This window comes from Cariama cristata, unplaced genomic scaffold, assembly GCF_000690535.1.
Source record: "Cariama cristata isolate BGI_N322 unplaced genomic scaffold, ASM69053v1 scaffold18251, whole genome shotgun sequence".
Classification (NCBI taxonomy): domain Eukaryota; kingdom Metazoa; phylum Chordata; class Aves; order Cariamiformes; family Cariamidae; genus Cariama; species Cariama cristata.
Window position 1 is genome coordinate 40,415 of NW_009601853.1, and position 4,973 is coordinate 45,387.

The 4,973-nt window shown below is 46.9% G+C and overlaps 1 non-coding gene across 1 annotated transcript; it reads left to right on the forward strand.

Annotated features, from left to right (window-relative positions):
- The first annotated feature begins 1,762 nt into the window (after positions 1 to 1,762).
- TRNAE-UUC lies at positions 1,763 to 1,834 on the forward strand. Its single transcript has one exon. It is a non-coding gene; the product is annotated as a tRNA-Glu (tRNA).
- Positions 1,835 to 4,973: the final 3,139 nt, after the last annotated feature.

Genomic DNA, 4,973 nt, shown 5'->3' on the forward strand with positions numbered 1-4,973 from the left:
AAAACTTGTTTCACTCCTTGCCCTTGGGAGATTTGCTTTTCAGATACTGAGGCTTGGGAGCAGGGAGTGGCTCTCGGTGGATTTGCTCAGTGCCCAGCAGAAATCCTGGCAGGGCCTCTGGGATTGTCTGTGTAGTAAGCAACTCTGATGAGTACTAATTACACCCAGCACATGGGTGATCAAGCTCTTTCCTGAAATATATCAGTACAGTTCAGTGTTTTCTGCCATGTCTGTATTCTGTGTCCCCATTTGCTTGGGAAGTACAGCCAGGACATGGTCTGTTCTCAGAAACTCATCCTTTCTCTTATTCTGTGATGAGAATTCACTTTCAAAGAGTTCAAGTAAGATATTGGGAGGCAACGCATGAAGCAACTGGCAGTTATATCCACCCTAAACATTTTGTCTGCAATACAACACCAGCATCATGACAACGACCGAGAAGCTGGGGCTTTTACATGAGCAAAACAGAATGGCACGGCGTGGAGAAATACTCCAGGTTGTTCTCTCTGGGGGCAAACTATCACTTTACAAATGTGCTTGGAGAGACCTGAGGTTTGGGCAGAGCAGAGCTGACATGGTTGAAGAGTCTGTATTTTACCCGAACTTATTGAAGAAGGAAAAATGAAAACCAGACCAGCCTTTCCAAGAAGGCTTCACAGCAGCAGCAGCAGCAGCAGAAGAAGAAGAAGAAGAAGAAGAAGAAACTGTACAGAGCAAGGCAATACTGTGTGGTGTTGGGAATAATTATGAAGACTCCTGCTCTTCCAATGCTGGACAAGAGCTCTAGAAGAACAAACAGAGCGTGCTGTGAACATCATACGTTCGCATCACATACTCCTCTATGCTTCCAGCTGGGGTGGGCTTGGCAAACCTGGCTTCATTTTGAAGGCTGAAGGAGACAGCTCAAGGTCTTTAGTTCTGGCCTTGCTCAGCATCTCCTCCCCTGTGCGGTGGGAGCCCATGGTGGAGAGGACTGCTGGAGGGGCTGCGGGAAGCCGGTTCAGTGTGCTGAGCAGCTCCAGCCCCTCAGCCACAAATGTTTTGTTTTCATCTCTAAGTAGCTGAAGAAGTGTGTGCCTATCAGTAAATCTCCATCATCCCAACTGCAACGTGTTTCCTCAGATAAGCGTGCTGTGTAATGGCAATTATGTTTTCATTTGTTGTGAAAAAACTTAATACACAGAGTGGCAGAAATGTTATTCATCCTCTGTTAATTATGAGCTACTTACTGTAGGGAATCATGCAAAAACAAAAAAGTGTAATCAATTGAAATAAAGGGGAAGCAGCTTGTACGCTTGCCTTCATGCCGGGTGGAATGAGTTCCTGCGATGCTCTGCCACCAATTATCATTAATAATGCTGCGTGGTCCCGTGTGTGACCTTGCCTTCAGCTCCGCAGCAGCACAGCTCCCTGGGGAGATGGGTGCAAGGGCCTGCGTGCGGGCAGATGCTCGGGACTGGGATCCAGGGGTGCTTGATGCAGCAATACTCCTGTGGGACTGGCCTTGCGTGAACTCTGCCCGTCCCACCACAAGCTCTGAAATGGAGCTGCAGGAGAATCCCAGCAGAACTCCAACTGGATCAAAGAGCTCACGCCTTTGCCTTTTTTGCATTGCTGTCTTTTCCCCCTCTAGGCTGAGGGATGTACCAGGAAAAAAAAAGTATGGGGTCATGCTGGAGATGGCTGTTGGTCCATGAACCCAGGAGCAGGATGAGCTGTCCCAGCAGGTCCAGAGCCAGGCTGATGGTAGAGGCATCTGTGGTCCCACATGGTCTAGCGGTCAGGATTCCTGGTTTTCACCCAGGCAGCCCGGGTTCGACTCCCGGTGTGGGAAAACACTTGTATTTCCTATTGTGTCTGTTTTTGGGCTCTCCAGGACAAGGAAGATGCTGGCCTGCTGGAGCAGGTCCAACGTAGGGGCTTAGGGAAACCGTGGGGTCTCTGTTCCTGGAGATATTCAGAACTCGACTGAACAAGGCTCTATTGTGACGCTGGGTTACATTAGAAGTCAGAGACACACAAAATCTGCCTTGGAAGGAGCGAGAATTGCACGAAAACATTGATTTGAGATGGCAAGGAACAGACTGTCAAGGAGGCAAGGCTGGGATGCTGCTTCCCTGATGGAGCTGCTGCTTCCACACTGTGCACCCTGCCCCTGCAGCTAGCACAGCAGTTACACCAGGCCTGGGAAATACTCGTGCATGGGTATAAATTTGCCCTGTGGTTAAGAAAAGAACGAAATAACCAGGGTATGATCTGTACAACAGCTCGGCAGCTGATAAGGATTGTCAGTAATGCATTTTTTGAGCACTGTAAGCTTAACAGCCTGACATAATGTAGCAAGCACTTTAATTCCCAAAGAAAGATGTTTGTTGTTTTGTTTTGTTTTTTCCAGAAAGTAATAAATAGCAACCGTAACTTCTTTGAGCGAAATTTCACCTCAGATCTGTGCCATATCTAATGAGAAGCTTCCTTCTGAGTTCATACCATGAAGTACGCAGGAGGAGGAGTGTTACCTACATCCCCTGTAAGTACCTCTGCATAAAGAGAGAGACTCTTACAGAGGTGTCCACCTAATATGTCTGCATGGTGTTACAAGACTTGGATTTTTCAGGGTTCAGTGCTGCCACTGAATAGCTTTTCCTTTGTCACACAAATATTCCAATTGAGTTCCTCGGACCATAGCAGGGCATTCACCAGACCTAAAACCCCATGAGTGCGTTCAAGCCTTAAAATGGACACAAGATGCAAACAGTATTATGTGAGTCATTTGAATAATGTCTAAATTCTTGGTTACTTGAATCTTTCCAGGAATGACCAGGAACAAAAAAAGAAGTGAGATTCATCATCTCAGCCCTCAGCTGTGAATTTTCTGCTCAGCTCTGCTGCTGATACCGAGAGCAGATGCTTCCTTACTCTGCAGAAACGCAGCGTGTGAAACAGTATTTTAACAGCTTTATCTGATATTTTATATCTCACTGTCAAACATAGCAACGATTCCACTTCTATTTGGGTAAGTAATCTGAAAAGAAGGCAGCAATAATCTCTCAGGAGAACCAGGCACGGGACTAATTACTCCAGCTAGAGATTTGTAAAGACACATTTTCAGTGCTGGGATTTTATCATTCCACAGGGTAATTAAAAGACAACCCTGTCAAAGGAAGTTTTGCAGTCTTAAATATTCTTTTTCCTGCATGAAGAATAACCCTTTCCAAGCTCAATATCGGGATGGCTTTATTTCCCGGTGAGAAGTGAAGGCTGCCCATGGCACCTGCCTATGAGCCAGCTCAACGCCGTCCTCGGGAGCAGAGCAGTGCCTGTTTCTGTGTCACCTCTGAACGCCAGGCCTTGGGAAGGAGGGATGCTTTTGTGGAGGGCTAGACCCAGGAAGAAATTATCTGGCCACTGGAGAGGTTTAGAGACATTTCTCTTGGGCATGTTGATCAGATTGTCAAATGCTGTAAGTCGGAGTTGTACATCAGCGACCAACCAGAGGCAGAATTTCTGCTTGAAATTTTTTTCTTCCGTGAAGCACTTGCCGAAATCAGAAGAAGGAGACCTGCTCGTTGCAATGGGTTGTGGCTCAGCCACCTCTTGAATGGGGGTCTGCAGCCTGGGGCCAGAAATCACATCCTTGGCTGCTGCAGAAAAGGGATCAGTGTGTGGTGTTGTGGATAGATGTTGCCCTTAGGTCATTCCCCTTACCCCTGGGTGGGAAACAGCCTTCATAGGGGGTGAGCAAAGTGTAGCTGCTTTGATCCCCTTCTCCACGTTTGTACAGCACGGTGCTTTCTGCACCAGACTGGCTCAGTGCAACCAGCAACGATCACAACAAGAATATAAAGCAGAGTTCAAAGGATGACTGATCAGCAGAGGGGTTGTAGACACAGACTGGCAAATATTATGGAAGGACAAGTTATATTCAGGACAAATTATTTGGTTATACGAGGCAGTTCAGAGCTCTAGTCAAAGAGCCAAACTGCTTAATAGTCTCAATCTCCTCCAAGGCTGATGTTGGGTTTTCCAAAAGGTATCGCTGAGCCATTTAGTCATTTGGATAATTGGAAAATCCGAGTGTGGGCATTGTCTCCAGGTCCCTGTGACTCCCCCATGGCAGCAGGGGTGCTTGTGCACAGTGATACGGGATGGTCCATGGAGATGAAAGCAGGAGGAGCACATCTGCACTGCCTGGTCCATGGGATGCCAGGTCAGCCTGAGACCTCTGTTTCATGCCTGTATCCCATGCAGCCCCTTTCTGCATCTTCCTGCTTAAACATCCCTGGTTTTTAAGGTGGGTTTTATGTCCAGTAAAGGAAGTTAAGGAGTTAATTCTTAGAGAAACAAAAACTTTGGAGCTGTCTTTAGTGTCCCTGAGTAGAAAAGCAAACCATTGGCCATAGTCTGAGAACAAGGCACTGCACCTGCGCCTTGTCTCGTTGTCAGCTCTTCCTTCTCCTCTCCGTTAGTACTTTTTGATGCATACAGGGACCGGGGATATGACAGGCCAGTGAGACTGATGAGACATGTGTAATGAGAAAGAAATAGTATAAAATGCAATGTATCACAAAATTAGCATCACCCAACTGCCTGTTCCTTGGCATCCTGCCGGTTTCCATCTTTATCTGGGCATTGTTTAATTGCCTAATTGTTATACTTAATTTATTTATTTTTAACTTGCCTTGAGCATGTAGAAATGTAAATTTAGCATTAGAAGATCACTTAACAAAGGATTCCTTTTCAGAGAGGTTGCCTTCTCATATTTTTTCCCCAGGATGTGAAAATTTTAGGCTCCAGCTGTGCGAATTCCAGCCAGACCCTGGCAGATGGCAGTTAAAACTGTGCGGCAAGACTGGTGATTGCAGAGCGGGTCCGGTGCATAGGGATGTGCATCGCCGAGCTCCCCGTTTCCCTTCCACCAGCAGCACGCTTTGCTCAGGATCTTCTCTCCCCCCTGCATGGATCATTTCTCAGCA